This window comes from Coturnix japonica, chromosome 2 (genome assembly GCF_001577835.2).
Source record: "Coturnix japonica isolate 7356 chromosome 2, Coturnix japonica 2.1, whole genome shotgun sequence".
In the NCBI taxonomy this organism is placed as follows: domain Eukaryota; kingdom Metazoa; phylum Chordata; class Aves; order Galliformes; family Phasianidae; genus Coturnix; species Coturnix japonica.
The window spans coordinates 24719453-24731579 of NC_029517.1; positions in this window are offsets into that span (position 1 = coordinate 24719453).

Sequence of the window (12127 nt, forward strand, 5' to 3'; positions counted from 1 at the left end):
ATGTATAGAAGCAGAGTGAAATAATTCATATTCATCAATATTTTTTGGGTATTTTTTTAGCAGTGATTATGTCAGACTATAAAACAGCTCAATCATCTTTAATACTTAAATTTGTTTGTGCCAGGCAGCAAAATTAAGTACTTTTCAGCCTCTTCAAATGTGCATATATACAAATATGAAAATTTCAGTGGAACAACTGTCCAGCCAGAGAGATCTATGTGCTTCTTTGCTTTTACTCCAGGATGCTTTCTGCCACTTAGGTCACTTACAGAGAAAGTCAATGTTTTACCAGTCCTTGTTTGTGACCATTCTCCACTGATCAGGTCTTCAGATTAAGTGCTGCATTAAACTGTTAAAAAAACATTTTTACCAGTTCTCTAAAGATGAAATATCTAATGCTTATGGCTGCTGTCTGCAGTGGGTCAATCTGTTTGGGGAGTGCCAGACCAGTAATGGCAGCAGATACAGAATAGTCTCTGGAGGAGAATGCTGCTAACAACTTTTACAAATCTTTGAAGTCATCTGTCTAGGGAAGTAGCATATGTGAGTGTGTCACACTCACAGAAGAGAAGCCAAAGTGCAAGGCTGTAACAAGGAATTACCCTAATGACTGATGTCCCATAGCATCAGTGCTGCATCCCAGCTCCTCCCTCACTGTCTGTAATACAGAATGCCAGGCAGCTGCCCTTGCATCCAAACAGCTTGGACTGGTATGTATAATGATAGAAAGAGACAGAGGTCCAGGGACTGATTTGGCTGAAATTCTGTACAGTAAATTCCGTAGTCTGAGACTCAAGGATAATGAGCTTGCTAAATGAAAGACAGAATGAAGCTTGTCCCCATCCAGTTACCCTCATGTTATTTGTTAGTTGGTTTCTGAACTGTACAATCAGGACTCATGCAGTACAAATACACAAGTAGATGCCATTGTGATTTTCCTGCATGCTGTGTGTGTAGACACCACAGAGGAGACACTGTTAAGCCAATCTAGACAATATTTCTCTGTTGTTCATCTTTGTAGTTCCCTCCAACAACCATAAACTTGATTGTAAGTGAGGTAAAAATTTGGAGGAAAGATTTTAATTTAGATCTCTTTTTTTTTTTTTGTTGTTAATAGAGAAGTCTACATCTTTGACAATGCTGAGATCAGTGGCCTCATAAAATCAGGGCATTTCCTGAAAGCAGCAGCTTGACCCTCATTGACTTTGAGCAGGAGGGCTCTAGCTGAGTGTGTCTGCCTAAATGAAAGAGCCACTGCACTCAGCATTGCCAGGAGTAGGCCTTAGATAATTGTCTGGTAGCCTGGAGGTTTGTGTCACATTTTAATACTGTCCCTGCTGATTTCCTTGACCTCATTGCTCTCTTTTTGTAGAAACACCAAATGTACTATTTGGCTTGTTTGCATATAAAGTATAATAGGGACTAATGATAGAAAGGTCTTTTTTTCTTCTGTAAAAAAGAACAAGCAGCTGGAAAGTAGGTAAATGTTCCTTAGAGTGTCTACAATTACACAGAAGAGAAGCACTGCTGGCCCTTCCATCACTCCAACTGTCACAGCTGTATCTTCCTCTAATGAAAAATCAAATGCACTTTCCTTCCCGTATTGTCCTCTGGAATCAGAGAAGAGTATTGGAGATAGTGTTCAAACAACTACTGTGTTTTTCAAGTTCTTGTTATGTTGAAAGCTGATGAGTGTTTGCAATTTCAAAGAGCTTTTTGAGCGTATAAGTAGTGAAACACAGATTTTTTTTTTCCTTCTACATTTAGTACGTAAAGCCTGCCTAAGCAATTTAGTTCTTTTTACAGCTTTTCTGAAAAATGGTTGCAATCTGTGTGATGGGTGGGTGGGAAGCAAGAAAAGTGGTTGGGGAATTTTGCTGCTATAGCTCTGCCTCTTTTGTAGTCTTTGATTGCAGTTTATTGCAGAGACAAATCTCCAAGATTTATTTTATTGATATTTAATATTAAAATCACAATCAGACACCCATGCTGAATTCTAACCGCTTTTTGAGAATTGTCCCTGAGCTGTGGCCAACTAATTTTATTTCCCCATGGATGGCATTGAGTATTGGTGCCTATTGGAAAGATTTTTCACATGAGAGAAACATAAGGAAGAAATTATACCTAGCTGAACAATTTTCACCATTTTCTGACCCCAGAGGAGACCACTATTACTACTTTGTTGTTGGCTTTCAAAATATTAAAGAAGGCCAAATATTAATAAGAATTGCAACAAAGACCCCCATTTTAGAAATTACTGAGTGTGGAATTAGGCAGCAGTGCTTCAGTAGCTTGTCTTGGCAGATCTATGCCAGGATACTCATGGCATCATATCCTCTTTGGCAAAGCAGTTGTCAAACCAAACTAGGATTTTCAGCATTAGAGACTAATCAGTTCCACTGTATGAATCAACCTGCTGCAAGATGGGTATACAAGAGCTGTCTAAACTTGCTACCTTAGGCTGCAGATGACTCAGCAAAGAGAACTAATGCAAGATGCAGAACCTGCTTGAGAAGAAGACTTGGGAAGATGGTATGAGCAGTCATCAGGGTTGTGTCAGCTGCACTGTAAGAAGCACAGAATGCCAAAACAAAGATTCAGTTTGTTTGGTGTCTATTCATAGTCAGTGGCCAGAATTTTTAAAGACAAATCATAGAAGGACATAGATAAAGACAGATTTGTTAATTTTCCAAGATGAACATCTCCAGTATGCTCAGATATTCCTCATCCTGATGCTTTTTTATACTCGTGATAAGCTGCAATATTGCCTTCTGTGCAACTTTTTGAAATGGAGATCAGAACTGCATTTTGCAAGATATTTATACAACACAGATTTTGCAATGTAGCAAAATGCTTTGTTTTGTTATCTTTTTCTTCTCTAATAGCTCCTTATTTTTTCATTTGATTTTATGTTAGCTTTTAATGATTTGTCTACTAAATTCAAAGCTAACTAGTATACAGACAAGATGGAAGCAGCTTAGTTTGGACACCACTAGCCTAATGTATTGCTAGTAGTTACAATTCACCACTTCAGTTTCTGTTTATGTAAAAAACTATCCTGCAAAGCAATTTTTTTTTTTCAATTTTTTTTTTTTTTCTTTAAAGGTGAATGTGATTTGTCTCTACATTCATATAATTTTACATTAGGGACACTAATAGGCTTAGAATCAGTACAGCATCAACTGCAGACCATGAAATGAATGAGAACAGATGGCAGACGTCTCAGTGAATTAAATTAGGAGGGAAAAATGTTCTCCATGGATATCTTTTGTGTATTATGTATAAATCTTGCAGAATATGTTGGTAGTCTTGAAGCTGTTTTGCAACAGAATACAGTGTCTTTTTAGCACCAAACGCTATTTTTAAGTGCTTGTTTAAAGTTTTCATCTATGAATACGTTTCACATTGCAAATAACTGCAGATTTTAACCACTACCTGTTTCTTAAAAATGTATTTGAATTATCCTGTTAACACAGATAAGTAGCAGAGTTGGAAGTGGTAGAGCTCTAGCTAGGTTTTTATGTTATCAGAAGGTATTTTTTGCTATATTTTTTCAGAGATTTACTCTGTAATAACAGGGTAATTTCTGTCTCTACCGTATGCAGGCAGATAGCAGCATTTATCAGAGTAAATAAATAGCGGTTAGTTTCACATGGATACATGACTGTATACAAACATTTTTATGAATTCCTTCTGATACAAGGTCTTCAAATTCACAGGCAGATGGCTGTTTTATTAAGGTTCTTTTACACTGGATCACTGGAGACAGTGGATTACATTGGATAGCTAGTATTTTCTTACACTGAGTGTTCTTAATTTCTGTTATCACTTACTTCTTTTTCCTTTTATTTTGTCTTAGGAAAAATGAAGTTAATATTCTATGTACAGCAATATATAGTTGGCTTATTCCATGGCTGATAACCTACTAATAGCTCATAACTATTGAAACTGGTTCACTGTAATTGGCTGGAGTTTTTTAAGGATAAGCCCTGCACAATGTTAATTGCTTTTCAGAAAATAGACTGTTTTCTGCTCTAGATCACAAAAGACAGTGGTGAATGTTCACATCTGTGAGTTCTGATTTGAAGACAGGAGATCTGAAGTGACTATTTAAAACTCCATTCTTGTGCTATTTTTAATGCTTTTGATTAGCTAGTTAATAGAGTTAACTGACCAAGGAGACAGGTGGGCTAAGTGCATTTCCTAATGGTTTTCTTATTGTTTGGTTAGCTTGACCTATTTCTTTTATCCTTTTTATAACAGTTTAAGCTTGACTAATTGGATGGCAGTATTAGCCACCAGCAATGCATAGGAGCTTTTAAGATTTTTTTTTTTGCTTGTACTTGGTCTTTAATGGCAATTGGATTTGATTTGTGTGGACTAATTTTTGTGGCTGGTTCTTCCATCTTTAAAGATACAAAGAATGGATCAGATCTTAGATAATAATACAAAGACATATTTTTATGAAAAGAAAAATTAATGAGAGAATTGGAAATGTGAAATCACAAACAACATTCAACAAAATTCTTTTCTAGCACTACAAATTATAAATTAATTGCAATATAATTTTCTTTCTTAATGGAAAGTGTAATACCAGCTCACTGAAGTGATTCCTCTGTATTGCATGCCTTTAGTTACTCCTGAAATAGAACAGTGAGTCAGATTCAAACAACTATGTCTGAAACAAAGAGATCTGATAATTCAACCAAAAGCCTCTAGCTTTTAACTGAATACCATAGTTCTGGTTCTGCACTTGCAGTGATGACTATAAATATTGCACCACATTTTAGTCTGTGAAAAGTCTTGTCAAAGAAAGAATCTGAAAGAATTACAAAAGGCCAGCATGAGATTTGGCCTCATTAAATGGAGAGAAAATACACCCCTGCTGTATTTGGATCAAGATTAGGCTGAAGTCTAAGTAAAAATACTAAATGTGCAACTGTTTCCGATTATCTAAGAAGAATAAAATAATGTAGGGGTATTTCCATATTCTTTTAAAGTTTGATGATGACATTAGAAACCCAAAAGTCATCCACTCAAATAGTTCTAGATTTCACTTTTTATTTTTTTTTTTTTTTTCCTTCAGATTTCCTCACATCATGCAGATTTCCACACTTACCGTTATCATGACAGGCAGGGGCAATTAAGTTTCTATTTTGTGATTGAACTTACACTCTCCTATTTTGCCAGCAGATTCCTTTAAGTCTCTATACTAGTCCCCAAGTTATTGCAGTTCTCAGTATTGCAATACTGCAGTCTTAGAAATCTGGAAAAATCAGAGACTTCAGTGCTACAGGAATGTTTGTCAGAGGAGAGCTAATAAAATCATTGTTTTGTCCAATATTAGCTACTCCCCATGTGCAGATACAGTGACTCTAGAACTTGCTTAGAAAGATGGAAGATTAAGAAAGCCTTTTGGCGGCAGAGTTCACAGATGAGCCATTTCTCCATTTATTTTAGTTGGAAGTGAAAGAAAGTGATGATTTGATAGTGCATGAATAGTACACCTACTGAAGCATGCACAAACAGTTATTATAATCATATAATCACTTTTTTTCTTTTTCAATAAGAACATAAGGTAATAGACCTGAAAATGTGTATGCTAATTTCTTTTTCTTACACAGTGTAAGTAGTCATTCTCTACCAGTCTGGATCGGTGTGCCAAGGTAGCAACATTAAAAACTTAGGGTGTAGGAACATCCACAGAAAGGTGTCAGATCATCCACAGAGCTTGCTGCTGAATCCTTGAGCAGGTTGTCAGGTTTGCAGCCTGTTCTGAGGTGCCTCTTACTGCAGACTCTTCAGGGCATCAGCTGAAAACTATGGATGATGCTGTGCTTCCAGGATCATAAAACATTGATGCTTCTAAGCACTTCTTAGTTCCTCTGTGAAGCTGTGCCAAAATGTAAATATCACTTTGTGAACTAGGAACCAAAGGCCTGGAACACAGGATATGATGAATGTGCTGATCAGCTCATTGAGTATATTTTAGGAGCTATCCATGAGTGACCAGGAACAATAAACAATTTAATTTTATTAGAGTTTTAGGAATTCTGAACTTCAGTAGAATATTTCACGTGAACTACACTTTTATTCTATGCATGCTTTTAATTTGAAAACTCACTGTTTCCTTGTGGCAATGTAATTATGCCTAGTGAGGAGTAAAAAAATGAAAGCACGCATTTTGTGGGGAATATTAATTTCATGAAAGATTAATAAAGACTATTATAAATGAAAAAGATAGCTTGGCAGGAATTTCTTGGATTAAATAGCTGAATGTTCTCACTATATTTCTAATTGTAGGGTATTCATTATTTCAGGAAATATGGCACATTTGAGATTGTAACTTTTCCTCTGAGGAGCCTTGAAAATATTTTGATTACATTTAACCAGCTGACCTTATATCCATGTATTAGTACGTCATCGGTTTGAAAGTTGATATAAGAATTAGCATGACTGTATCTTCTAAATTCAATTCAGTCTCTTCTGCTATAGCACCAGCACCTGCCTCTGATATTGTAGGCCAATGATATCAGAGAATAACACTCAAGCAACTGCAAGACCCATTGGATGAGAATGGGAATCTGTACGTGATTTCAGGGTCCTGCAGATGTTTCAGGGTCCTTGTTTATGTTTAAGCAAGTACTCAGGCACTCCTCTGTACTGACACAACTGAACCGTGCTCTTTACATGCCAAAGACCTGTCCATATGCAAAGACTGAGTACCTGAGTATCCTCATCCTCAAAAGGTCTGAAAGCCTGGACAAATTTCTAGAACAACTTACTGCAAGATTATATAGTAATTCACTTAAATATGTAGAAAAATAACCTTTTTCATCAATGCTAATAGTCTTTTAAACAGCAATGTCAGAGAACAACCCTTTGTAGTTGTATTCAGTATGAATGGGAACCTTTGGAGGACTTCTTATGGGAAGAATTCAGTTTTCTTTAGTTCCTGTATTCAGCAGGTCATAAGTAAAAGACTGCAATCAGACTGTTCAGACATTGGCAATTTGTTCAGTATGTGTATGAACAGTTTCATCCACCCGGGGAATTTCAGTCCAAGCAAAGAAGCATGCAGGTATCTTAATTGCTCGGATTCATAAGTTGGAACAATTTAAATTGCAACAGTAGGCCAAGTTGCTATTTTCTTCTTTGTCATCAGGTACACAATTTACTGAATTCCTTCTTAACTTCCATAATTTACATTCTAACACATTAAGATAAAACATAACAACTTGTATTGTGTATGGTCCATAAGAACATGCTTAATTTCAAGCATTTGTCTAAACCTATCATTATGCAACAAGGCTGTAAATGTGTGTTCATGTCCTAGAAGTTAGTGGGAGATTAAGAACAGATAAAATGCATGCCTGAACACTTTAAAAAAGCAAGGCTCTTATTGTGTAGTCTTTCTCGTGAGATATAGAGTCTGCCATATTCCAATTCAGTAATTCCATTTTGCTGATAAAAACACATATTATTATTCTCAGATGTAAATTCTCATACCTCTAAAATGTGCTGGTTTTAAAATCAGAATGTAGTAACTAGTATTGTCTTCTTAGTGGGTAGTGGGAGATGGAAGAGGGAAAAATAAATCTGTTTCTGCTTCTATAAAAATGAATGTATCTTTGCATTTATAGTGTCAGATTTAGCTAATCTAAAGTGAAAACCTCAAATAAGATTCATATAGCACTTTCAACCTCTTAAATCTAGATACTCTCATCTTTTAATTTACAAATAAAACAATTATTCTCATTTTCCCTTAACACAAAGATGTGAATTTCTGTAGTTTTAATTTGTTTTGATTTTATTTTTTTACACCAATTCATAGTATAGCATATGTTGTGCAATAGTATTTCTGTATTATTAATGTATTTAAACATCAGATACTAAAATACTTATATACATAATGCGTATGCATAATAATTGAGAAAAATTCAACGCTGATGATTTAGTTTTATGTTGGTACTCATTTGCTGTAATATATTGGCACAAGTATACTTGGCTGAACTCAATGATTGACCATCATCACTATGCTATACGGTAATAGAAGTGAAAATCCTCTAAAATGTGTGATGTGGGGGCAGTTGATTTCTGATTTCTATTAAATTTTTCATTTGTTAAAGGAAGGATGGATTGTAATCACTACAGAGTATTCAGAAAATAATCTGTGCTCCTGATGCTTGCTACATTTTGTCTGGGCCTTTTGGATTATTAAATAAACATACTTTTTGCTGCATTAGTTACACAGTTGAAAGTCTTACAATAGCACTTTAGTGTGTTTCCCAGGTGACAGATCTTCAACTAATTTGAGCAGACTCTTCTGCCTTTGCAGTAAAATTAGCAGAGCTGAAAGTATTTTAGCAAATGTTATCTTTAAAATTAGTATTAAGAAGATATGTAAGGCATAGCTTTGAAAAACACTAACCTTAGCATAAAAAGCAAGATGTCCAAAATCATGTAAGTGAAATATTCCCCTGGGAACTTTCTTGTGTAATAATCAGGCCAAAAAGAGAAATACAAAAGATAAAAAGTCAGCATCATTCAAACAAAACAAAAGCTTAGCAGCACTCCAATACACTTATAAAAGTGGAAATTTGGAAGAATAAAGTTGATGTTATTAAAGGTACAAATTTGGAATGAACTTGGAAAGATTCTCAGTTGTGTGAAGTTCTGTCTGTGGCTGTCATAGTGGGATTCTTTATTTATTTATTTATTTATTTATTTATTTATTTATTGCTTCATTTTAGATCTGATAGATCTAAACATGATAGATCTAAAGTGTATTTAAAGTGTGTAGTAATGATTTATTCTCATTTCCTGTCTTCACTTTGACTTAGCTTCAGGGTTTTCATGTGTAAATAAGCTCTATTGGAGATGGCCAACAAGAGCGAGCTTTGTGTTTCTCTACTCATGAAAGAGCACTTTTAATGAAAGTAACCAACACCACCGGAAGATGATCTGGGCACTGTGTTGTGAGAACAATCCAGACAAACCAGGTCCTGACATGCAAAAGTAGTTAGTGCTTTATAATAAAATACAAAGAATATAAGTAACAGGTTAAATCTTCAAATGTAGCTCTAAGACACTTGTAGAAAACTGTAGAAAACTGTTTTGCCAATAAAAAATCAGTCAGCAACCAGCTGACTTCACAGACCATTTCTAATCTGATACCAACATTTGATCAAAGACCTTTGTGCTTCATCAGTCATTTGCTCACTTACGCAATAGCAGGCAACTTTATTGTCCTTTTTTTTTTTTTCCTTCTTTTTTTTCTTTTAAAACAACTAAAGCATGTGGAATTCTACAGTAGTACCTGACATGCAGACCAGGTGCATGCAGACTTGCTTTTTAGATCTGTTGTAGAATTATCTCTTGCAATTTATACATGTTTCTTCCAGATTCATTCATGTTAGTCTCCTCATTTAAGCCTATGAAACTGTAGGAAACTGTACACCAAATACATAAAAAATGGAAGTTACAATTTACATAGTCAGAAATTCTGATGAGTTTTATGGGCGTGCTGCCTCTGTGTCACTAACCAATGTTAAATAGAGTATTGAAAAACATAACAACTCTCCAAATGTGATAATAGTATGTGCTGATATTAAAACAGAAAGAGAAAAAAAAAATCTCACAGGTAGAACATGATATCTTCAATAATTCCACTGTTTTTCAAGTGGGCAATAAGCAAGTGGATTGATAAATATATCTGAAGAACAACATTTTTTTTAAAGCTAACATTATCATTCTAGCTTCTGGCTGAGAAGGGGAAAACCTTCATTCATACATGGTTATGGGTAATAAAATAGAACAATTTAATAAAAAACTGAAGCTTATAGATGGCTCTGTGCTGTCACCTGTCATTGTACATGTTTCAAAATTCACAATATCCCAGTGGTCTACCGCAGTCTATTTTGAATCCATGTTCTTAACAAAAGGAGTCTGGTTAATATTTCTTTCATTTTAAAAATGTTTTAATCATACATTTAGTTGGAAAACCAATAATATTATTTCCTTGAAACAACTTGACAAATTGATTATATGAAGTTAGGGGAGAAAAATACTGAGCTGTTATGAAATTAGATGAGATATAATAGATTTCAGATGTTTCAGATTCTTATCTTTTTGTTTTGCTCTGTCTTGGGCAGGGGGCAATAATTTTGGCATGACCTTTGAATACACTGCATTAATTATGTACATGATATTATTTCATATGTTTGGAGTCTGTATAGGATGTGGACAAAAAACCTAAAGATTACCAAAATAAATATTTAATGAGTTCATACATTGGAATCAATAAACAAAGCTGTTGCAGCATGCAATTAAGTTTATTATGTACATAGACAATAATCTTGGCAAATAAAATACTGAGTAAGTAAACAATTAGGAACCATTTGGACTGTTTTGCTCTTTTTATTTTTATTTTTTTAATTTTTATTTTATGCCAGAGTGGATTTTATTTTTTATTTTTCTAGAAGGTTTAAAATCATTTCTAAAGTGACCTGCTGTGCTGTCCAACTGGCTAAGTGATTTCTGTTACTATATCAAACAGTGTAATGACATTTAGACAGGAAGAGGAAACTGTGTGCCAGTGCTACTTTACTCCCTCCTGGAGCCTTGCAAAATGTCATTTGTGGCATACTGTGTGCTGTTTATTTTAGAATAAGAGACATTTACAGGTTTGATTTCTAAAGTACTTGGAAACAGCTTACTAAGGAGGTACAAACAAAAAAATAAATAGAAGAATTACATGACTTTAATGAAGCATTACCAACTTCAAGCAGCTGCAGAATGACTTGTTTGTATTTCTTACACTTGAGAAGACTGCCTGAGAGTGAAAGATGTTTTTCTTTGTTTCAGTATGTGGTTTCAAAATAGGTTAAAGCAGAGCTAAGATTTTGATCCTTTCCTAAAGGGCCATTTTAGCTGCATGATGCTGCTGTTCTCCCTGAACCTGTTAAAATGATTGTATACAGTAGGGTTGAACAGCAACTCTTCAGCAAAATATATATCAGATTTCAGTGGGATCAGTGAGTATATTCAACTTCCTTGGTAGCTGTAGAAAACTCCTTTCTGCCCAGCAATCATGCCCCAAGAATACCACATGCTAAACACTGTCATATATTTTAAATTAGAAAATCAATTTCAATAGCCACCAAATGCAGAGTGTGTGTGTTTGATTGTGGTTGTGTGTGTGTGTTTGGGGGGGAGATGGGGAAGGACAAAAGGATGGGGATGGGAAAGGGTCAGAGTTAGGGTCGGGGAAAGGGAAAAGGAAGAGGAGGGGGGAGGGAAAGGGAAAGGGAGGAGGGAGTAGAGGAGGTTGGTGGTGGTTGTTTTTGACTGAATTTAGCCTTCACTTCTTTTTGTTGCATTATTTTCAATAAGAAATGTATTTTTTCATGTGAGGCACACTATGCTTCATGAAAGTTTCAACTGGGAAGGCATTAAACTGGAAAAGCTGATAGATTTGACTCTTTTTCTTTCTTTTTCATACTTCATACGATTACATTTTACATTCACAAAATCAAGCCATTACATTGCTTTATATACAGTCAATAAATCTCAGCATCTCAGGAAATGTTCTTTTACTCTGTTATAAACCATATAATTGGTAACAAAATGATCACTGTTGTTTTTACAATCCTATAGAACCAAGCAAAAAATGATAAGTACTGCCAAACTCATGGCTTTTCAGGAACTTCCGACAGAAACAATTTAGTGAAGAATGAAATTTATCATTGTCAGTCTGTTCACAGTTGATTTTATGTACAGAAATCTCTATGAATATCTCACTGAGATGTCTCTATTTGTATGGTTTCCCCTTAAACATAGCCATCACTTAGTTTCATAATGAGATCAGAATGTTACACATCTATAACTTTCTAGGGCAACTCAGAAAAACTGCATTACCTCTGTGTTCTCTTTGTGTCTGTATTACTTATTAGTTTTTGATCATGAAGTGTTGCTTAGCACCATGTGGAGGTGAAAGCATTTAATTCAAAGCATCACTGCTTTGCATGGCACTGATTGTAACTCTCTAGTTACAGCCATTCTCATCCCGTGCTATGGTCAGCTTCAGACATGATTTCATTGACCTAAGATATGATATTCCTAATTG